The 24179-nt window shown below is 47.4% G+C and overlaps 1 long non-coding RNA gene across 1 annotated transcript in view; it reads left to right on the forward strand.

Moving 5' to 3' along the window:
• LOC137635266 (uncharacterized) overlaps positions 1–23881 on the forward strand; it is a 43444-nt gene extending 19563 nt beyond the window's left edge. The window contains exons 2-3 of the long non-coding RNA XR_011042625.1: positions 14359–14478; positions 23750–23881. This is a non-coding gene — a long non-coding RNA (uncharacterized lncRNA). The remainder of the gene's footprint in view (positions 1–14358; positions 14479–23749) is intronic.
• Positions 23882–24179: the final 298 nt, after the last annotated feature.

Consider the following 24179-nt stretch of genomic DNA (forward strand, 5'->3'; position numbering starts at 1 on the left):
ACCTGCAAGACGTGACCTACAGGAGACTCGATACGTTTTCTATCTGTCCTGTGGTGGCTGCACAAGAGCTGGTTTAAAACCTCAAGCTCCTTATTGGACAAATAGCAGAATGTTGAGGGCATTGTTACCCAGTTTTAGTCTGCATGAATGAAAAGGTTTGTCTGGCCCTTATTCTTTTCTTCATCATCCTCTTTCTGGGGGAAAGCAGCATCCTGGGTTCTCTGCATAGCTGACCTCAAACCACTGCAAGTAAACCATGCTCCCTTGTGTACTTAGTATTAAGATTAATACTGTTACATCCCCATACCCTGACGAGGTGGTATTGGGAAAGTCCTAGTGCACAGTTTTCCATAGAAGAACTTCGGAACAACTTTCCTTCACACACAGCTTGCATAGGCTGGAGACCTTGCGTAGCAAGGTTTTAGCGAGGTGCAGGGGCTCCTTTTTTCTTGAGTGCTAACACTCAGATAAGGAGCCCCCGGGCAAAGCCCAAAAGCCAGACTGGCAGGGACGTCCACCCTTCCTAATGGGTGGGTCACCCCTATTAAATAGCGTGGTTTGTATTCCAGTTACGGAACAAATGACAAATTCATAGATAATTTGTATTTTTCCTAACTATACAAACCTTAGCTATTTAAGTAAACTTGCCCGCCAGCCCTATCCCCCTTGAATTCCTACCTCCAAGCAAAGTGAGCTCAATCACAGGTGTGTGAGGGGGAGCAGTAGCAAGCTACCCTCCCTACCCCCGCTAACTATCGGTGTGGGTAGTTAACCTTCTTTAAAAATTAATGGCTCGTCATTTCAGCTACGCCGAAAGTAATACCCCTATGAAATAGCTAAGGTTTGTATAGTTAGGAAAAATGAAAATTATCTTCGAATTTGTCATTTTATTTGGCTCCTGTTTACCACAGGACGTTGGCGGCACTCCCGGACATGTAATACTGTAGTTTAACATGATTAAGAATTAGCCCAAAGTATATCGAGGTCAACGTCAGTTACTGGCCAGTAGAAGTGTCGGCTACAACACCAATGAAGGGTTAACAGAAATGTCATTATTGTATAATGTGTGGGTTATAAAGTGTACAAACAATGCCTGCTTTTGTGGCCCCATATCATGATAAGATGGGACATCCTTGTACATTATATTCTTAATATACTGTTTTATGAATAGTACTTACCTGGCAGTTAGATATATATAGCTGAGTCTCCGACTGCGGCAGAATTTATCGAAAATCGCGGCAACCGCCTTGTGGTGGTTGTGGGGTTAGATGGTTAACAACCCTTACGGGGTGGTACTTGGAATCATTCCCGTTTTCTGTTCCTCAGATTATCTCTGCCGGCCAGATCGACAACATCGTTGGTCCGCCATTTAGAGTTTTTTCGAATCGCTTTCCCTTCATCGCCTTTTTGGACTTCGTTTTTGGTGAAGTACACTGTGTTGGGATTTAGCAATCGTGTTTGTTTTTTGTCTTTTTCCTTTCTTATCATGAGTGAGAAAATTCATTTTCGTATTTGTGCGAATGATATTTGCAAGGTGAGGTTGCCGAAAGTGTCGATTGACCCTCACACTATCTGTATGGGTTGCAGGAGGTTTGAATGTGCTCTAGATAATAGGTGCAAGAAATGCGAGGTTTTAAATGATGATAATTGGTTAGCTATGAAGCGCTATGTGCGCAAACTTGAAGTTCATAGAGTTAGAAGAGCTAAATCAGAGTCAAAGTCTGCCAGTGAGCCTAGCTTAGATTTATCTATTGACCCTTTACTTGTAACCTCTTTGGAAGTTATTCCTTCCCCGAATGAAGTAACTCCTGCCCCTTCTACAGGATCTGTGCCTACGGATGACCCTGGGTATGCTAAATTAGCTGCTGAATTAGAGGCCATTAAAGCACAATTGGAGGCCTTTAAAGGTAAGGGTGTAAGTGAAATTAGTGCTTGTGAAAGTGCAGTGGAGGTGGCGACTGATCGAATCTGTCATACCCCTAGGTCTAGACATCTACCAAGCTCCCAGGACCAAGGGAGAAGGTACAGTACGTCGAAAGCCGAAAGGGGGTGAGAGGTGCTTGTCCTCGGTCAGTCGTCGCCTCAGACAGTCCTGTTGCGATCTCCCAGGCTGCTCTTGGCCGCCGTAGAAAAGGCGTGTCGGATACGTTTGTGTCTTCGCCTGATCGTTCTCCCAGACGTAATTGGCGTTACGAATCAAGACCAATGAAGAGAGGGTGGAACCGGGATGTGCAGTCTCGCTCTCCCGATTCGAGTAGCCGAGATCCTGATCCTTCGGAAGACGATTTCGATGTAGTTCCTGTTAAGAGGGCGAAACAGAGAGTCCTTAGCCCAGTTAATCCTGCTAAACTCCCTGCTGCTTCTGCCAGCGCTCCCAGTCAAGCCGTACGACAACTGCCTTCTTCGGAACCGCGAGAGCCAGCGGACGTTGCTAAAGCTTTCATGGTTGTTATGCAGGAACAACTTTCATAGTTAGTTCAAGCTTTCAGCCACCCTTCACAGTCCGTCAGACATAAGGACGTCTCTTTACCTGTTAAGAGATCATCTTCTAAGAGAGAACTTAGTATCTCTCCCAAGAAACCTCTGCGCACTTCGTCGGCCGTACGACAACGCACACCCTCTTCATCAGCACGCTGCCAGGAATTTCCTTCCCCCCTCTCTCGGCGCCAGGGCGATACTGCCTCTCGTTCTCGGCGCCGGGACGATTCCGTTTCTCATTCGAAACGCCAGGACGTTACCGCTTCGTTTCTTAGGAAACAGGACGAATGCAGTCTGCATTTTCAAGACGAAGGCAGCCTGCTTCTTCAGGACAATTCCGTTTCTTGTCATCGTGACGATACCACTTCTCGTCATCGTAACGATACCGCTTCTCGTCATCGTGACGATACCGCCTCTCGTCATCGTGATGATACCGCCTCTCGTCATCGTGATGATACCGCTTCTCGCCGACAGGATGTTAGCGGCGCTCGGCGCCAGGATTCAAACAGCTCTCGGTGCCAGACTGCTTGCAGCCCAACTCTTCAAGATGTTATCCTTGAGTAGGACCTCGAAGATATTTCGGAAGAGGAAGAAAAACCTGCCGACTCTTCTAGTGATTATAAGGTTCTTTCTCGCTCTCTTTTGGAACTTTATGGGGAGGAATTTCAACCTTCGGCCCCTCGTTCTCCTCAGTCTCAATTTACCAGGAAGAAAGCTACAAAGTCTTCGGCCTTCATCAAAATGAAACTTTCAATTTTGGCCAGGAAAGCTCTCATTAAGGTGGATGATTGGATGAATGAACGGAGACAAGCTGTCAAGACCACCTTTTCTTTTCCACCATCTCGGCTCGCTTCCAAGGCCGGTATGTGGTATGAGACAGGGGAACCTTTGGGGTTAGGAGTGCCTTCCTCCTCCCAAGGTGACTTCTCTGCTCTTGTGGACTCGGCAAGAAGGCATGCTTTAAACTCTGCTAAGGTGATGTGGTCCATGTCGGAGCTTGATCACCTCGTCAAGGGAATTTTCAGGGTTTTCGAGGTTTTCAGCTTCCTGGACTGGTCTCTCGGGACTCTGGCCAGGAAGTCTGAACTCCTGGAGGACACGAAGGACCTGAAGAGTATCATGTCCTGCATGGACAAAGCTCTAAGGGATGGAGCGAATGAATTGGCTTCCCTTTTCTCAGCAGGGGTCTTAAAGAAGAGGGCCCTTTTGTGCTCCTTCACCTCTAGATCTGTGACAGTTGCCCAGAAGTCGGAGCTGCTTTACGCCCCTTTTTCACGTCATCTCTTTCCTGAAGCTCTGGTCAGAGATATCTCCCTTTCTCTGGCACAGAAGGCTACTCAGGACCTTTTGTCTCGGTCTGCTAGGAAAACCTTACCTGTTGCTCCTGCTCCTCTGAAGAAGGAAGAGAAGAAGTTTCAACAGCCCTTTCGGGGCAGGACCTCCTCGAGAGCGGATTTTAGGGGGAGAAGACAAGAGTCAGGACCAAGGACCAGCAGAGGTGCGTTTAGGCCCCTGTCCAAAAAATGAGATGGAAGTCCTCCAGACACCAGTAGGGGCAAGACTGTCTCGTTTTTGGCAGTCTTGGAAAAGGAGCGGGGCGGACACCTGGTCCCTCTCGGTCATCAAGGAAGGTTACAAGATCCCCTTTTTAAAGAAACCACCTCTCTCAGACACTCCCCTAGCCTTAGTGGCTCAGTACACCGACGCGGGGAAACGAGAGGCTCTTCTGGAGCTAGTCGACCAGATGTTGGTCTAGGGAGCAATAGAGCCGGTTCAAGACCTCGCCTCCCCAGGCTTTTACAATCTCCTGTTTCTGGTTCCCAAGAACTCGGATGGATGGAGACCAGTCCTAGATGTCAGCTCTCTGAACGCCTTCGTGGAGAAAACTAAGTTCTCCATGGAGACGACTCAGTCAGTGCTGGCTGCAGTTCGTCCAGGCGACTAGATGGTATCTCTCGACCTGCAGGACACTTATTTTCACGTCCCAACTCATCCGTCTTCAAGGAGATATCTGAGATTTGTGTTCCAGGGCAAGTGCTTCCAATTCAGGGCACTTTGCTTCGGTCTCAGCACAGCTCCCCAAGTTTTCACCAGACTAATGGCGAATGTGGCAGGCTGGTTACACCAGGAGGGGATAAGGGTATCCTTCTATCTAGACGACTGGCTGATCCAATCACAGTCGAAAGAAAAATGTCTGGAGGACCTAATGAAGACGTATACGATGACTCAGGACCTGGGGCTCATCGTCAACTGGGGGAAGTCTCAGACCGAGCCGAATCAGACTATTCTCTATTTGGGGATAGTTCTGAATTCAGTTCTTTTTCGGGTTTCTCCCTCCCAGGAGAGGCAGACCAGGTGCCTGGACAAAGTCAAAGACTTTTTAAGGAAGCAGGAATGCTCAGCGAAGGAGTGGATGAGTCTGCTGGGAACTCTATCCTCCCTGGAGCAGTTTGTCCCGTTGGGGAGACTGCACCTAAGGCCTCTGCAACACTTCCTCGCAAAGGTTTGGAACAGGAAGATTCAGGAGGACTCTTTTTCTTTTCCCATACCGACAAAGATCAAGGATCTTTTGATGTGGTGGCTGGACCCAGCTCTGTTGGGAAAAGGGATCTCCTTGTTCAAGAAGAACCCCGACCTAGTGTTATTCTCAGACGCGTCCGAGTCAGGCTGGGGAGCAACACTAGGGAGCAAAGAGGTCTCAGGTATTTGGGAAGGGAGTCAGATCAGTTGGCATATCAACAGGAAGGAATTGATGGCCATTTTGTTAGGGCTAAAGGCCTTCAAAACCTCGGTGTCAGGAAAGACTATGGAGATCAATTCCGACAACACCACAGCTCTCGCGTACATATGGAAGCAAGGGGGAACTCACTCCCTCTCTCTCTTCACAACTGCGAGAGAGCTTCTCCTTTGGGAGAACGAAACTCAGCTGTTGACAAGGTTTGTTCAAGGGCAGAGAAACATCAGGGCAGACATGCTCAGCAGGAGGGGACAAGTCCTTCCCACAGAGTGGACTCTCAACCCGCATGTCTGTCGGAGCCTCTGGAGGTTGTGGGGTAGACCTGTAATAGACCTTTTCGCCTCCAGTCTAAACAAGAGGATCCCCAACTACTGCTCCTTAGTCCCGAACGAGGAAGCTGTTGCAGTGGACGCCGCCTTGATGGATTGGACGGAGCTGGACATGTATGCCTTTCCCCCGTTCAAGATCATCAATTTGGTTGTCAGGAAATTCGCTCTCCTCGATTCGGGACAAATGATCCTAGTGGCTCCATTCTGGCCTGCGAGGGAATGGTTCACCGAAGTGGTAGGCTTGCTGATGGACGTTCCAAGAAGACTCCCGGCAAGTCCAGATCTTCTCAGACAACCCCACTTCGAGAGATTTCATCAAAACCCCCTTGCTCTCAATCTGACTGCCTTCAGACTGTCGAGAAGCTCGTTACATCTCGAAGCTTTTCGGCACAAGCGACGAAAGCTATTGCCAGAGCAAGGAGGATCTCTTCACAAAGAGTCTACCAGTCAAAGTGGGAGACCTTTTGAGGCAAGAGGCACAAGGTTTCCTCGTCCTCTACCTCTCTAAGCCAGATTGCAGACTTTCTTTTGTACCTCAGGCAGGATGCTAAGCTGGCTGTATCTACCATTAAAGGATACAGGAGCATGCTCTCAACCGTCTTTAGGCATAGAGGCTTAGAGTTATCTCAGAATAAGAACTTGCAGGACCTCATTAGGTCTTTTGAGACAACGAAGCAGGTGCAGTTAAGACCCCAACCTTGGAACCTGGATGTGGTGTTTTAATTTTTTGTGCTCCAAGAAGTTTGAGCCTATCTCGCAAGCCTCTCTGTGAGATGTGACTAAGAAAACCCTCTTCCTTTTGACTCTAGCGACTGCCAGGAGGATCAGCGAGGTCCAGGCAATCGAGAAGCGTGTAGGCTTCACCCAAAATGGAGCGGTTTGTGCCTTAAGGTTCGACTTTCTCGCCAAGAATGAGAACCCTTCGAAACCCTGGCCCAGGAATTTTGAAGTCCCTAACCTCACGAATCTAGTGGGTCAGGAACAGGAAAGCCTCCTCTGCCCAGTTAGGGCTCTCAAGGCTTATTTGGCCCACACTAAGAACGTGAGGGGTGCTTCCAACTCCTTATGGTGTTCGGTGAAGGACCCCTGTCAAAGAACGCTTTGTCCTTTTTCCTGAAGGAAACTATTAGGGAAGCCCACCTCTTTTGTGAGGAAGAAAACTTCGCCCTGTTGAAAGTACGGGCTCACGAAGTAAGAGCCATTGCTACCTCACTGGCATACCGGAAAAATATGTCAGTTAGGCAGATCATGGACGCAACGTTCTGGAGGAGCAACTCTGTCTTCGCTTCTCATTACCTCAGAGAGGTAAAAGTGGACTATGACAAGTGTTATACTTTAGGCCCATACGTAGCTGCGGCTTCTGTTTTAGGCAAAGGAGTTACTACCCCCACTCAACCTTAGTTTGTGTACTTGTATATGGGTTTGTGTTTTTTATGGTTGTTTGAGGTCCTCGTCTTGTGGTACAGTTCCCTCAGTCCAGATAGATAACTTATATCTATTTCTACAAGATTAGATGGTTAGTTTTAGTAAGGTTGCAATTCTTTTTTATTTTATGGGGCGTAGGTAGTTTCTGAAGTCTAGTCAAGTTGTTGGTCCTACCCCTTTGACAGACTCGATTGAGTTGTTTGCAGCGTAGCAGGTCTACTCCTGGCTGAACACTTCCAAGGGAAAGCGACTCTAGAGGCAGTTACCTTTGAAGTCAGCTACCTTAGCAGGTAAGGAATCCAGGTGTTTTTTCTCCTACAACTCTTTTGTTGTTTCCCCAACTATGTTTTTCTGTCTTGTTTCCCTCCTCCAAATGTGTGAATCAGCTATATATATATAACTGCCAGGTAAGTACTATTCATAAAAATGGAGTTGTTCCAACACGAATACTTACCTCGAACTACTTTCTTAGGAGTTACCTGTAAGCTCCTCTCTACTGACCAGAGTTTTGTGTAGTATACCCTAAACCCGTTTTCTATGGAGGGCTAACCCTGGAGTAAGAGTACGTGCCCCGAGGGTAGCCTTTGCACTCGGTCGAGGTCCGCTTGGGTCGTGTGCTCCAGTAAGTTCTCTGGTCACGACGTGATACCATGTTGCTCTCGTCTCTCTCGACCCTTTGTGTCCGCCTCGTGTGTCCCGCGTGTTTACCACGTGGTAACTTTGTGCTTATCCCTTGTGTTCCTGTGTGTTTACTACCCTTCCTTGTGCTTCCCAAGTGTATCCCTTTGATTCCCTGCGTTCCTGTGTCTTGTGGTTGTACGCTATGGAGCAAATCCGCCGTTGTCCTGGGCCTAGAGCCGGAAAATCATGTGGAGCGTTCCTCTCCAAACCTGAAGTGGATCCTCACTCTCTTTGCTCTTCCTGTAGGGGCAAGATGTGCTCTCCTTCGGATACGTGCTTTGAGTGTGTTGGTTGGAGTGAGATTCAGTGGGTGCGATACGGCACGAAGAAAAAGAAGTCGTCGAAACGTTCGCCCAGAAAATCTAGCGTCTCTTCGCCGCTACCGTCACCCAGTGGACGGTCCGACGGGGCTTCTGTCTCGCCTTCCCCTACCCAGAGTAGGGGACGAGGTAAGTCCGTTGCGGGGAAAGAGCCGGGGGTTCTTCCCCAGGAGTCTAGTGTGTGTGAAGTGGGAGTTGTGGGGCCTTCTCGGGCTAGTGGGGAGCCTGGTAGTGCTGTGTCGGGGGGTTCTGGAGACTCGGCCCTTGTGCTTGGGGGGCACGTTTCTTCCGATGACCCCTTATGGTGTAGTAATGTTCCTGTTTCTTCGCCCCCTTCGTGGGCCTGTGTTTCAGGTTCTTCGGCAGGCGGCGACACCCAGGGTAAGTTAGACTCCACGGTAAGTGATTCCTTCGGGTGGAAGCTCCCTAAAACGCCAGGTAGGTCCCCTATGCGGATGGAAGAGGGCTTGGATACCTGGTTCCCTAGTGTTGGGCGCCAACCCTCGTTCCCAGCTCCTCTGACGATGGTCCCAGAAACCTTCCTGCAACCCTCTACCTCGGGTACGCAACGAGTCGCGAAGCCCTCCGCGGCCCCCGCTTCTGCCCGCCGTGCGGGCGGTACAGTGTCGTCGGGCTCTTCGGATGGTGGGGCGTCATTCTCTTCAGAAGAAGAAGCCAGGAGGAGCCATCGGCGCCGGAGGGAGCGGTCCAGGAGCAGGCGTTCCCGCTCAAGATCCCGTTCTAGGTTCAGCAGGAGACGGTCTCGCTCTCCACGGAGGAAACAGGAGGAGTAGGTCCCCCGATGGTGATTGGGTATTCGTTCCCCGTAAGTCAGAGTTACAGCGTTCCCCAGACCGGCAATCCAGGGATTTCTCACCACGGAGACCGTCCTCCAGACGTAGATATGACCCTCGAAGGGAGAAATGCGAGAAGGCCTCTTCAGGCAGGCGTAAGGCCGCGAAGCTTCCGGTTCACCCCGCCCAGCGGGGGGAACTGTGCATCCTTACGGGCAGCCTGGCTGAATCAGCCCAGCTGGTGCGGCCCTCGGAATTTAAGGAACGGTTCCTGCCGTCGGGTCAGCCCACGGGATCCGCGTCCTCGTCCCCCAGAGAGCATGATCGGACGGTAGTCCTCGCCGGCTCGGCGATGCCAGTCCTAACCCCCGTACCTGGTACGGAGGTCTCCGCCGGGGAAGACCAGTACCTCCGCAGGGGAGTGCCTGTTGTGCCAGAACCAAGGCGCCCGGTGACCCGGCTCCTCGGGATCAGGTCGAGGGTTCTGCCGACGGTAGGGAAGGTTCCCCGACCGAGGACTCGGCCTATCGGAAAGTTATAAGCCTGATCCGGAGGCATTACAGGATTGAAGAGCCAGTTGCTAACGATGAGGACTACTGGAGGTCCAGCCTTACCCGTTTGATGCAAGCACCTGTCCAACAAAAATCCTCCCTGGCCCTTCCTGTGGCCCGAGATCATGTTCTGGGCCGAGCGCACGTCGATAGAGTTGTAGAAGGCAATGCCGAAGCTCCCAAAACGCAGAGCTCTTCGAAGTTGCTCCAAGGGCTCAAAACATAGAGCAGGGTTTATGTGCCAGAGGGACAACGACCGGGAGCCTGCAAAGTAGAGCCTGCTCTCGACATTCTGGGACAGGGTGCCTCTGAGGACAGAGCCTCTTCAGCCCCGATTTGTTTTTCACAATTGGAGGCTGCGATGATGGAGGAGATGTCTAAAGACCTAGTTCACGTCTCCTCTTGGTTGGACTGGTGGGCTTCCACACTAGTAGGTGTGCAAGCAACATATGACCTGACGGACCCAGAACAGCAAAGCCTCCTGAGGGAGCTTATCATCTCCGGGGGCAAGACCCTTAAGTTCCTCACCTACCAGTCCCTCGCCCTGTCAGCGAATTGGGTTCTTCGCAAAAGGGACACCATCCTGGCGAAGCTTTCCCGGAAGGTCCCAGACAGAGAGGCGAGGGCCATGAGGAGCCTTCCTGTGTGGGGTGACTCCTTGTTCCCCTTGAAGGAGTTAGAGGAGATCATGGAGAAGGTGGCTAAGAGAAAAGAAGTGAACGCTCCTAGGCCTCCACTGGTAAGGAGGCCCCCCTACAAGAGGTCAGCTTCAGACGGTTCCTCGGCTTCTCAGGCCCCCGCCTAGCCTGACGAGGAGAGAAGCCCCTTCTTCCTCGTGGGCCTCAGCCCCCCCCCCCCCCCCCCCCCCCCCCCCCCCCCCCCCGTAGAGGAGCCCCAGCACCGTCGGCCTCGTTTAGGACAGGTTATTCTGCCTCCAGGAGAGGCCGTTCAGGCCGCTCCTCCTGGAGGAGGTAGAGTGGGAGGCCCCCTACTCCTGCCCAAGCCTCAGGTTGGGGGATGCCTCAGACTACATTGGCAAGCATGGAAGGCTCACGGAGCAGAGCCCTGGACAGTGTCCGTACTTAAGGAGGGTTACAGGTTACCGTTCTTAGCAGAACCTCCCCCTCTAATTCCGGCCAGCCTGTCGGAGTGGTTGGTACCCAAGGACCCGTTGAAGAGGGCTGCCCTTCAAGAAGAGGTGTCCACCATGTTGGAAAAGGGCGCCATGGAGGAGATCCTGCACCCAGGGCCAGTTTTCTACAGCCGTCTGTTCCTGGTAGAAAAGGCGACGGGGGGATGGAGACCGGTGATAGATCTGTCGGCTCTCAACAAGTTTGTACGAAAGACAGTTCAAAATGGACACTCCGAAGTCGGTCCTGCTGTCCTTGAGGGAGAAAGACTACATGATGACCATAGACCTCAAGGACGCTTACTTCCAAATTCCGGTCCATCCCTCAAGTCGGAAGTTTCTCCGGGTGAAATGGGGTACCCAGATCCTGCAATTCAAGACCCTTTGCTTCGGATTGTCGACAGCTTCCCAGGTATTCACGAGAGTCTCGGTGTGGGCTCACGAGCGAGGCATTCGCCTCATCCGGTACCTGGACGACTGGTTGCTTCTTTCCTCCTCGAAGGACGTTTTGAAGGAGCAAGGTATAAAGCTTCTCCAGTTTTGCAAGGGTCTGGGTATCATGATCAACCCAGAAAAATCGAACCTATCTCCCTCCACCAGAATGACCTATTTGGGGATGACACTGGATTCCCTACTAGTGAAAGCTTTCCCGTCGAAGGAGAGGATAAGCAATCTGATGAAGATCCTTCGTCCGTTCCTGTCGGGGCAACCCAGGAGGGCGAAGGACTGGCAAAGACTAATAGGTCATCTGGTGTCGTTGGAAAAACTGGTTCCCCAGGGGAGACTCAGACTCAGAGCCGTCCAATGGAACCTGAAGAACTTCTGGAACCAACTGGACTCGCCCCAGAAATTAATCCCAGTCCTACCAAACACTACCCTCCCTGGAATGGTGGCATTGCCGGTCGAACTCGCTCAAGGGGATGCCCTTCGCGACCGACCCTCCCGAGTTACTTCTATTCACAGACGCCTCCAACCAGGGATGGGGAGCCCATCTCCTCGACGGGACGGCGAGAGGAACCTGGATGGACGGGGAGAAGGACCTACACATCAATGTCCTAGAGTTGAAGGCAGTCCAGAAAGCTTGCCTGCACTTCGTCGATCTACTAAGGGGAAACACTGTGGCGTTGATGTGCGACAACGCCACAGTGGTAGCGTACATAAAGAAGCAAGGAGGCTTGAAATCAAGGGAGTTGTGCGATCTCGCCCTAGAGATCCTAGATTGGGCACAAGCGAACCAGGTTGTATTATTGGCAAGGTTCATCCCCGGGAAAAAGAACGTTCTAGCCGACGGTCTCAGCAGGATGGGTCAGATAGTAGGGACAGAATGGTCCCTCCTTCCAGAAGTAGCCAAGCTCATCATTCAACGTTGGGGCTCCCCGGTGATGGACCTCTTTGCAACCAAGCTGAACGCGCAACTTCCCGTGTATTGTTCTCCTGTCCCAGACCCAAGGGCAGCCTTGGAGGATGCCTTTCAGCACAAGTGGGACAACCTAGACGTGTACGCTTTTCCCCCCTTCACGTTGATCAGGCAAGTACTCAACAGGGTAAGGGCTGCCCGAAACTTAAGGATGACTTTGGTAGTGCCCTGGTGGCCGGAGAGAGAGTGGTTCGCAGACCTAAAAGACCTGGCGAGCCATCCTCCGTGGCCTCTCCCCGACAGGTCAGATCTTCTACAACAGCCGCACTTTCTCAGGTTTCACGACAACCCACAGTCTCTACGCCTTCATGCCTGGAGACTATCGAGCGACTCCTGAAGAAGGAAGGATATTCAGCAGGAACAGCTAAGAGGATGTCGCAATACCTGAGAAGGTCGTCGGCAGCGGTCTACCAAGCGAAGTGGGCCTCTTTTACGAAGTGGTGCGCTTCGAAGCGCATAAAGCCCCTCAAAGCCTCGGTCCCAGACATAGCAGACTTTCTAGTATATCTCAGGGACGAGATAGGGATGTCAATCCCAGCTATAAAAGGAGTACGAGCAGCCTTGGGTCAAGTCTTCCTTCTGAAGGGCATCGACCTGGGTTCCTCTAGACACATCTCTATGCTTGTCAGGAGTTTTGAACAGTCCTGCCCCCCCGCAAGCGGTTAGGATGCCTCAGTGGGACTTAGCTAGGGTCCTGAAGATGTTAAGTAGCCCCCCCCTTCGAAGCAATGAAAGATATTGTAGACAGGGATCTCACTCTCAAGACAGCCTTTTTGTTGGCCTTGGCTTCTGCGAAAAGGGTAGGGGAGATCCATGGGCTGTCTGATGACGTCTCTCATTCTAAGGGGTGGAAAGAGATCTCTTTCAAGTTCGGTCCTTCGTTTGTGGCGAAAACCCAGAACCCAGCAGTCTGGGACCCAAAATTCGAAGGTTTCTCTCTGCCAGCTATTCCTAGGACTGGGAATCCTGAGGATTTGAGGTTATGCCCTGTCCGTGCCATTAGAAAATACCTTGAAAGGACTGCACATCTCCGGCCAGGCATCAAGAGCCTTTTTGTCTCCACAGGTGTTACTAAGAAACAGATATCAAAGAATACCATTTCCTTCTGGTTGAGACAAGTTATTGCCAGGGCCTACAAGGAGGAGGGACTGGCCTTGCCAGGCACTCCCAAACCCCATGACATCAGAGGTCTGAGCACTTCCTTAGCCTTTGAGAAAAACATGGCAGTAGGTCAGATCCTTCGTGCGGGCACCTGGTCGCACCAGTCAACCTTTACTGCCCATTACCTCAAGGACTACTCAAGAAGGTCCTTAGAAGGGTTCTCCATTGGAACAGTCATCTCCGCGCTCCAAGTGATTTAACGGTAAAGCCCCAGGCTCAATCGTGGATAGCAAAACCAGGAGACACAGGTTTGTTCCCTTTCACCCTAATCCCCGTTTCCTATCCCTATCGGAGATAACCACTCATGTAACCATTGAAGAACACGTCTCTGCAACTACATTACTGGACTCGGCATCAGAAGAATTTTTTCAAAGGGCGAGTACTTAGACACTAACGTGAGCTCTTTGTGTAGTTACCCTATCGTCCGTTTTCCCAGTGTGTTTTTGTTTTAAACCCTAATTCATATCTAGGCCTCTTGGCGTCCGCTTACTGGGTCTGAAGGTCAGGAAGGCACTCCCACCTCCTAAAGTGTAAGTCTCCTAAGAAAGTAGTTCGAGGTAAGTATTCGTGTTGGAACAAATCAAAAATTTTAAGTAATTTTTATTTTTTCCTAAATCATACTTTACCGAGAACTAACTTATGGGTAATGGGCCCTCCCTACCTTCCCCGAGTGCCTCTCTGCCCTTGCAAGGACTTTTTTGCAACATCCGAGGAACTTACTGGCGCACACGACCCCAAGCGGGCCCCTCGACCTAGCGCAAAGGCTACCCTCGGGGCACGTTCTCTTACTCCCGGGTTAGCCCTCCATAGAAAACGGGGTTTTAGGGTAATAACTACACAAAACTCTGGTCGGTAGAGAGGAGGAGATTACAGGTAACTCCTAAGAAAGTAGGTTCTCGGTAAGTATGTTAGGAAAAATAAAAATTACTTAAAATTTTTTTATTTTTTATGATAAAACAAAGTTTTATGAATACTTACCTGGCAGTTATATATATAATATTTTAAAGCCCACCCACCTCCCCTCAGGAGACAGGTCGGGCAAAGATAATCTGAGGAACGGAAAACGGGAATGATTCCAGGTACCACCCTGTAAGGGTTGTTAACCATCTAACCACATAACCACCACAAGGCGGTTGCCGCGATTTTCGATTAAATTCTGCCGGAGTCGGAGACTCAGCTATATATATATAACTGCCAGGTAAGTATTCATAAAACTTTGTTTTATCATAAAAACTCCATTTTAGATAATTATAATAGAGCGTCATTTTTAATTGTTGTGATTATACAAAATGAGAGATTTTTAAACATTTTCACGTGTTTTTTTCTTCTATTGCAGGTGCATCTTGAGCAATGTGCAATGGGAGACTGAAAGTTTAATGGTTCTAATTTTGCTGCTCTTCTGTGAAAGCATCGAATGGACAAAAACCAGCTAACTGCATTATTGGGAATGTTGAAGGTAAGATTAATAGAGAGGAATTGTTTGTTAGATTTGGATGGAATTATAAAAATGTTTGCTTGTTAGTAGATGGAGATCAGATTAACTTTTCAAGTAAATTAACCCTTTTACCCCCCACCATAAGGTTAAATTTCGAGCACATTTTGCTAAATAATTTTTTAAAATTGCTCTAACAAGCTTAATTTTTGTCCTAGAAAGGTCAGGTTGGTCTCATTCTTTTGGAAAATGCCTGAAGTTTCTCGTAAAATTATCAAAAATATGTAAAAATATGTAATTAAGTGTTTTGCAAGAACGTACCGGTACGTCCTTGGGGGGTGAAAGGGTTAAGAGTTTATAACCACTGCTGTGAATTATGATGATTATAGATTGTCAGTGGATTGCATTAGGATAGTCAAGTTTATGGATTGAGCAAGATTTAATTGAAATTATAATTACAGTATATTCATAATTAGTTATGTCAGAACTTTCTTGTTAATAAATTACAGTAGGATTTTCTTCATTCTGTACTGCATTGACAATTTTTCGTTGGACTAATTGTAGATTTCACTGAATGAAGGGCTTTGAGGTTTAAAGTGCTCTTGTTAGAAGACTAAAATAGTGTTACATTACTAATGAATTAAGGTGGGATTTGGTTGCCAATAGATTAGGATAGTGTTGGATGTCCAATGTATGTTCCTACGCAAATAATCATCCTTTAATAGAAGTATGTTTTCAACTAGGCTGGAGCTAGGCTCTTAAGATGTGTAATGAGGTGTTAGTAGTTACTGGTGAGTGATGGGGAGGCCCTGCCCCCCTCTCCAGCACACCAAGAAGCCACTTTGACTAAAGCTTCCGGGGCATACGCATGAAAGCTTGGTCTCGCCTTCATGAGCAGGAGCCATGTAGATCCTCATTCTTTTTTATGCCTCTGACATGGGGCATGACTGTTTGCAGTCTTCCCCTTGCAGTGAATGTAAGGATTGAGTGATGTATAGCAAGAAGGAAAAAGAAGCCAAAACAAAACCATTCACCTTTGGGTCATCCTAGAAGTTGAGGAAATCTTCGGACGTTCTCTCTTCCTCTGGTGCGTGAACTTTCAACCCTTCTAGGAGTGGTGACAAGTAAGTTGGTAATTCTGATCTCCCTCATGGGAAAGCTATGAGAGAAACAGTGGTAACTGGTTACCCAGGAGAGGCAGCTATTCCCTGCTCTTTGCCGAGTTATGATCCTCCAACTTAAGTTGACAATAATGCTAAGGAAATGGCCATAAGAAGACCAGCCTTCCATGGGCTTGTAGGGCATCCCCTCAGAGCCTAAATTGCTGCAAGTTCTGGGTACTTACAGTCCGGTATCTTCCTCACCTGCCACATAGGCAGAGGAAATTCCTAATTCAGACCTGCATTTCCTTGTTTGTATTCCCAGTGACTCAGACCATGGAAACACTGACTACTATTTCAAGAAAGAAAAAGCAACAACCTTGAATGCCTTCTCTAACTAGTCTAATTTAATCAGCCTTGCACTCCACTCCACTTTTTTTTTTTTTTTTTTTTTTTTTTTTTATGATCCCTGCACACTTTGCTGAGGTGAAGTGATAGATGCTTGATTGCAAGTAAAACAAGGGCCAGCACATCATCAGATTCTTCGGAGCACTGTGTGAAACCTCGCATTCTCATCCTTCTCTTTGCTTGTCCTCATGTGTTAGCCTGCACACCCTGGACAGAGAGCAGCCACTATATGCATTCTCCCATTGCGTTCACCTATATACTCTTTCCAGTTATGTTTACCTATTTATGCGCTCGCCTTTTCTGCAGTGCCAATTGCCCGCACACCCCTGATCACATGCACCCAACCCATCGCCTGTGTATGCTCCTACGCACTTGTTCTCATCCCTTGCTACACGCTCCCCATTGCGCATCAGATGTTCATTAGTTGAACCTGTTTGCTCGCACCTTGACGGAGACATCCTCTCCTGGTCACGCACAGCCTTATATTGAAGTACTGTACATTCTCCTGTGTCCTGTCCTCTTTTATTATAATGCACTCGTAGGAGACTGAGCACTCGGTGCGTTCCCCATTTTGGACAAGCACAACTCGTCACGCTTATGTAGTTTTTTTTCATTAACCTGCACATGATCACTTGCCATATTTTTTGGTACAAGAAAGTACATCGTCCTGTACACGCTCGCACACTCACACTAGGGGTTAGGCTCTGGTTACGGAATGCCCCTACAATCTAGATTGCTCGCTCACCTATTCGTGACCTACCAACGTGCAAGCATTCGCCATCTCATACCCAAAGGTACATGCATGCTTTGATCAAAGCAGAACCCTCAGAGGAGAATATGTCAAGGAGAAGAACTTCACAAGATTGTCGGTTGCTGCAAGGAGGTGATCGTTCTCCACGCTATGATTCCTTAGTGGTAACCTTCTCCTGTATTCATTCTCCAGACCATGGTATTGAGTCAGTCCAAGGGTCCTTCTTACCAGGTAGCACGAGCCCTTCAACTGTACAGGGAATAGTTCACCCATGTCTTGAAAAAAATTGGTCAATAGAGACCACAGGGCCTATATCCTCCAACCAAGGTTCTATTCCAGCAGAAGCATTGAACCTAGAGATGGGAGTCATCCTTTGTCTAGGGTAGCTCTAATTTTAATTTTAGGGATAAAACCTTGGGTGAGGCATAAAGGAACCCTGTGGAGGGGGGGAAGACCTGTTGACTGGCACTTTGGTGCCCTGTTAGGGTCAATACCATCTTCAGAGCTTCCTTAGTCAGAACTGTGTCTTCTAAGAGCAAGCGTATAGTGGAGGATCTTGACCCATGACCCCATCCTATCAGTGGAGGTTTTACTTTTTTGAAGGATCTAGCACTTCTCCCCTTCCAATCAACATGGAGGTCATGATATTGACCCTTAGTGTCTCGGTAGAGAGACGGGCACGTGCCAGTGGTATACGTATTCTTAGATAACCTCGGCGAATGACTGATATTGTCCTTTACAAGGACAACTTCTTCAGCAGAGAGTGACTTCTTGCCTATTGTCATAGTCTGGGGATTGTTATAAATTGGAGAAGTCCAGTCTCAAGCCCAAGCAGAGTATGGAGAGATCTGGGAATATTGATAGATACAGCATAAGCGAAGATCTTTCCTTCGGAGCATCGCATCCGCAGTCTTAGGAAAGTAGTGCAAACTTTCAATTGGTTGAAGACTCGTCTCAATCTTGCTTTTTGGAATTAGTTGTGTGCAATCACTTGCTCTTGCTTGATAGCAATCGCTAGAGGATTCACTGCAATACCATTTTCCTCTAGAGAGTAGGCCTACTGGCTAATCTAGTGTTACTAATCTGGAGGCATAGTTACACAACCAATTCCCATTGGATTAAAGGTAGTTGAAGGACAGAATTCACCACCCCCCCTACAGAACAGTTGCTTACAACTCATTGCATGATACGACAGCAATAGACTTGAAATGTTTACTCTCGTCCCCTCGGGCCAACCGACGAGAGTTGATCTTTTGCTCCAGAGTCAAGGTTCTTTGTTCCTTTCAAGGGAACTTGCCAACCCTTCAGGGTGGAGGAACAGACCCAATTCCAGGGCTGTGCTGACTACCCTACTGGTGTCAGCTAGCCCAGAGCCCATCCCAGTTCCCAGTAATTCAGAAGGGAAGACACTCTCTCTCTCTCTCTCTCTCTCTCTCTCTCTCTCTCTCTCTCTCTCTCTCTCTCTCTCTCTCTCTCTCTCTCTCTCTCTCTCTCTCTCTCTCTCTCCCTCCCCTTTTACGGGTGAATGCCTCCTCCCATAGGAGCACATAATGCTACTCTCCAATCTTCTGCAGGAGGTGGGTCATATAAGAGTGCTTCGGGCCATACCGCATTGGCGTGTGTGAGCACAAACCCGGGTCTCGCAGGGGAATCGTGCAGCATTGCCCTCCCATTTACAGAGCATTAGTTAGGTGGGTGGGTGGGTGGGCTCATCTGCCTGACGGAGTTCTGTACGCGATCTAGGTCACTCACCAACCTCATAGCGAGTTTGTAGGAGCCTACTCGCCCACAAGTCATGGTTTGACATTGCATTCACCACGGGTGCACATTACCTCGGTAGCACGCACTCACTCGCCACCACATTACGTTCTATCAGCAAGACAACAAAGATGCCCACTACCTTAAACTCTCACCCCTATACAGGTGCTCGCCGACACTCGCATCGCAGCATTCACCTTGCCATTAGGTGGTTCAGCAGTCGCGCTCGCTGGTGATCGCTGCTTTGGGACACACCCCCACTCTACCTGTTCGCCCTACTTTGGTAGTGGACGGGAGCATGCTGGCTCGCATAGAGCGTACGCGTCTCACCGTGGAGAACTGGTGTATCTAGGAATGAAGATCGATATGAGACTAGGCAAAGTCTTTCCGTTCAAAGAAAGAATAGAGGGGATGAAACGAGCAGCGGGCCTGTTTTTTTTGTCACAGGTGGCTCTGCCAGTATAGTAGTGGGAAAGGCTGATGGAGCACCGGGCCTCCTCGAAGAAATTGGTACCTGCGCTTTTGCGTTCTACATTGGCAGCTGAAGACCTCTTGGTCTCAGCAGTTAGACCCTTCCAACATCATGGTTTCGATAGGGTCAGAGTAAAAGAGATACTTGAGCCGTTGGCTGTCTGACACCAATCCGCTCAGGAGAGTATACCTTCTCTCTTATCCCCTGGAATTGATGCTATTTACAAATGTCTCAGAAGAAAGGGAGTGGGGCTTACCTGTTGCACCAAAGGCCCTCTGGCTAAGTCCGAGCAACAATGTAACATAAAACCTGGAAATGAGGGCAGCATTCCTAGTCCGCAAGCAATTCCATCAGCTCCGTTCAGGCTATTCCGTGGTGCTGGGCAAGTGACAACACCACGGTAGTTGTATACATAAACAATCAAGGAGGTAGCCTACTTTTCACAGCCCCTTTGCCATCCAGCTGTAACACTTGAGATGGACGAAAGACAACTCTGTAGCCCTATCGGCCTGTTTAATCCCGGGCCAGAAAAATGTGCTGGCAAATAATCTAGGCAGGAAATCTCAGATTGTAGGCTCCGAATGGTCTCTGAACAACAGATAGCCAACAAAGTCTAGACTTTAAGGGTTCACCAACAATTGACCTATCTGGTTGCTGAATACCTTCCAACATCAGTGGGACAACCTTGATGTTTATTATTAATATTATTATCACTTGCTAAGCTACAACCCTAGTTGGAAAAATGGGATGCTATAAGCCCCCAATAGGGAAAATAGCCAAGTGAGGAAAGTAAATAAGGAAACTACAAGAGGAGTAATTAATTAAAATGAAATATTTTATGAACAGTAACATCATTAATATAAATCTTTCTTATATAAACTATAAAAACTTTGAAAAAAAAAGAAAAGGGAAGAAAAGTAAGATACAGTAGAATAGTGTGCCCGAGTGTACCCTCGAGCAAGAGAACTCTACCCCAAGACAGTAAAAGACCATGGTACAGAGGCTATGGCATTATCCAAGACTAGAGAACAATGGTTTGATTTTGGAGTATCCTTTTCCTGGAAGAGCTGCTTACCATAGCTAAAGAGTCTTCTACCCTTACCAAGAGGAAAGTAGTCACTGAACAATTACATTACAGTAGTTAACCCCTTGAGGGAGGAAGAATTGTTTGGTAATGTGTTGTCAGGTGTATAAGGAAAGAGGAGAATATTTAAAGAATATGCCGCCAGACTATTCGGTGTATGTGTGGGCAAAAGTAAAATGAGCCATAACTAGAGAGAAGAATCTAATACAGTTCTGTCTGGCCAGTCAAAGGACCCAATAATTCTCTAGCAGTAGTATCTCATTGTGTAGCTGGTCCCCTGGCCTAGTAAGGAGGTTTCTGAATAAGGTAATGGCATAGCAAAACCTCTCAATGACCCGAATAGTTCCGTTGTGGCAACATGCAGAATGATGCCATACCTTCTGCATCTGCTTACAGAGGCACCGAGGGAGCTCCCTCTACTTTCCAATCTGCTCAGACAACCGCGTGTGAAGATCTTTCACCGAGCCATAGCCTCACCATGATTTTACACCAGGAGGTTCTCCAGCAACTCACAACAGCGCGGTGCTTTTCGCAACTGGTTGTAAGGAGGAAGCCGGGAGACCTTCATGAGTCATCTAACATCATATACCAAGCGAAGTGGTTTGTCTTTTGTCATTGTTATCGCTCCCCTCAGTGCCACTATCGTTGGGGATAGCGAAATTTACGTTGTACCTCAGAGAGGGAAAAACTGTACTCAGTCTCGGTAGTGAAAGGCTACTGCTCAGCCATAAGCCTTGACTTTGAATCGAACAGAGTTTACATTTCCTCCTCGAAGGAATGGTCTCTCCTCAGGCAAAGTTTTGAGTTCATTTGCCCTTAGGTGAAAGTCGAACTTACATCTTGGAATGTAGTTCACGTACTACATTCTCTGAAAGGAGTACCTTTTAAACCGTTCAGTCAGTCACCAGACCCTGACCTGACCCTGAAGATGGTTTTCCTGGTATTCCTGGCCTCCGCAAAGAGAGTCGGCAAGGTACAGGGTCTGTCCAACAGTGTCGCTCATTCAGGAGGATGGAGGCAAGTAACACTGTTTCATCCCTGAGTTTGGGGCAAATACTCAAAATGTGGCTGTAGCAGATCGTAGATTCGGTCCCTTCCGGATTGAGTCTCAGTTCTGTAACAGATGACCCAGATCAGCTATTACTCTGCTCTATAAGGGCAATGAGGAAATGCCTTTTAAAGAACCTCCAGAGCTCACCCTCAGATCAGCAGGCTCTTTGTGAGCACAGGAAAAGTGTCAAAAGAAAGATATTGAAGAACTCGATCTCTTCTGGTATTATGCATGTGATTGAGCTAGCCATACAACCAGGCTCCTCTCTTCCGACCATCGACCTCGAGCTCACGACGTCGGGGACGTCACCAGGTACTGCAAGTGGGTGTGTGGAAATGGCAAACCACATTCACTGCCCACTACATGTAAGGCATAACCCACAGGAATCTAGATACTTTTACCTTAGGACCTGTGGTAGCTGCGCAAAATGTGGTTGATAACACCTCGGCTCCCTTGTAAGACAAGTAGCAGTTGGTTGAGGGCAGACATTACCCGCAAGCAAGACTAGAATGAATGTGTGAGTGGTTGGCCACTTCATATTTCATTCTCCCTTCTCTTGCGGTTTCAGCATCGGAGGTACTCTGCAAGCTGACCTCTACCTGCAGGTGGGTACCATTGTTTCTTGTGTAACGTGATATATGTACATATATTTATGTCCCCGGTCTCCAAGCAAGGTGGAGTCAGGTAATGTCTAGGTTAAGTGTGGAGTTTACCTTCAATTTAATGCTTATCTGGTTAAGTCATAATGCTAAATTCTTACACCTAGCCTGAATTGCCCTGGTGGTTAACTCTCAGGAGCTAACGATGTGTCAGGCTGTCCCTATATGGCTTGTAGCACAGAGTAGCACCCCGGGTCAGTCACCAGCCAGTTGGGTTTTGGATTTCCACCCACCGTGGATTGAGTCTCTACTGTAAAGAGCATGAGGGTTTGTATATAGTGCCAGAACAAATGAAAATGGAAATAATTTACATTTTTCCTAACTATACAAACTTGGAGCTCTTTACGCATACTGGTCCCGCCATCACCTTCCCCCAGAAGTCCTGCCACAATTACAAAGTGACAGTCGGTTACTAGTGCAGGTGTGAGTAGACCAACCAACCCGGTTGGTCTACTCCCGCTCCCCCTCCGCCATCTAGCAGTGGGTGGTTACACCTTGCAAAAATCTTAATGGCTAGTTTCAGCTATTGCATTATATCTCCGCTGTTAAGAGCTCCAGGTTTGTACAGTGAACCCTCGTTTATCGCGGTAGATAGGTTCCAGACGCGGCCGCGATAGGTGAAAATCCGCGAAGTAGTGACACCATATTTACCTATTTATTCAACATGTATATTCAGACTTTTAAAACCTTCCCTTGTACGTAGTACTGTTAACAAACTACCCTTTAATGTACAGAACACTTAATGCATGTACTACAGTACCCTAAACTAAAACAGGCACAAATATTAAAGGCAATTTTATATCATGCGTTTCCTAAACACGCTAAAAAGCACGTTATAAAATAGCAACCAATGTTTTGTTTACATCTATCTCTGATCATAATGAAGAAACAAACTGGAGGTAGAGCTTTGATTATTACCCAGACATATTTCCCATACTATTCCCTTAGAACTACATCACATCTTCCTACTTTAGATATATATATACTTTATATATATATATATATATATGTATATATATATATATATATATATATTTATACGTATACACATATACATACCTACATATATACATACATACATGTATACATATATATATATATATATATATATATGTTACTGTACATATATGGGTTATGGAAAAAATCCGCGAAGTGGTGAATCCGCGATGGTCGAACCGCGAAGTAGCGAGGGTTCACTGTATAGTCAGGAAAAATACAAAATTTCTAAATTTGTCATTTTGCACAGCACTTTACTCTTGTTTAATAAATAGTATTCTCCAGAAACTGACTTTCAGTAAATTATATTTTTGCTTGAAGTAGAAATTATACCCTTTTTTCAAATGTCATGAGTATAGTGCACTGATCTTCTAAATCGGGTAGTTGAATCGGTAGAACTTCAAAAGTTCAAAGTTGGAGCAAATGTTTTTATTTTGACCAGGGTGACATGTGTCTTTTTATTGTTTATATATGACATATCTGTTTTTGACATTGTTAATAGTTTACAGGACATACCTATTTTGACGTTGTCACTGTTTTTAGAATGATTTATTGTTAATTTATTCTCATCATTTATTTATTTCCTTATTTCCTTTCCTCACTAGGCTATTTTTCCCTGTTGGAGCCCTTGGGCTTATAGCATCTTGCTTTTCCAACTAGGGTTGTAGCTTGGCTAGTAATAATAATAATAATGATAATAATAATCTGAAGAAAATGTATCAATCAGGGGAGCTACTGTGAGTCAGTGGATTATCTGAGGGTAGTCATTCGATTATTGTAGTGAAGTATTTCCTCGTTAGGATTTAGGAGGTAATACTTTTCTACTTAACAAGAAATACTTAGTTGTAATTATTGACACTGTTTAGTATTTATTACCATAGAATATTTTATATTTTTTATAGTTTTTCATGCATAATCTTTTATTGAAAGTGTAGTCTTGATGTTTTAGTGCACAGTAAAATATTTGAATAAGACTGATATATCTGTGCAATTAACATCTTTTATTTATTTTTCAGACCAGAATCATCAGAAGTAAATCAATTGCAGCCTCACCAGCTCAAACAAGAAAAATAAACTGCACGTCAGCTGTTCATCATGTGACATGAGACATTCTTCATGACATCAAGATGAAGATGAGCACATAATAATCTGGGATTTACTACTGAAAAAAAAATCCAGTTTTTTGACGCAGCAGTATGAAGCTTCATCTGTGGTGGAAAATGTGGGAGGTTGGGCTGTGGCACCCTAGCAGTACCAGCTGAACTCGGCTGAGTCCCTGGTTAGGCTGGAGGAACGTAGAGAATAGAGGTCCCCTTTTTTGTTTTGTTTCTTGTTGATGTCGGCTACCCCCCAAAATTGGGGGAAGTGCCTTGGTATATGGATGGATGGATTTCCGATTTTAAAAGAGGCACCGGATAGTCTCAGCTGAAGTGGCCAATCTATTAT

The sequence above is a fragment of the Palaemon carinicauda genome, unplaced genomic scaffold (assembly GCF_036898095.1).
Source record: "Palaemon carinicauda isolate YSFRI2023 unplaced genomic scaffold, ASM3689809v2 scaffold1083, whole genome shotgun sequence".
NCBI lineage: Eukaryota > Metazoa > Arthropoda > Malacostraca > Decapoda > Palaemonidae > Palaemon > Palaemon carinicauda.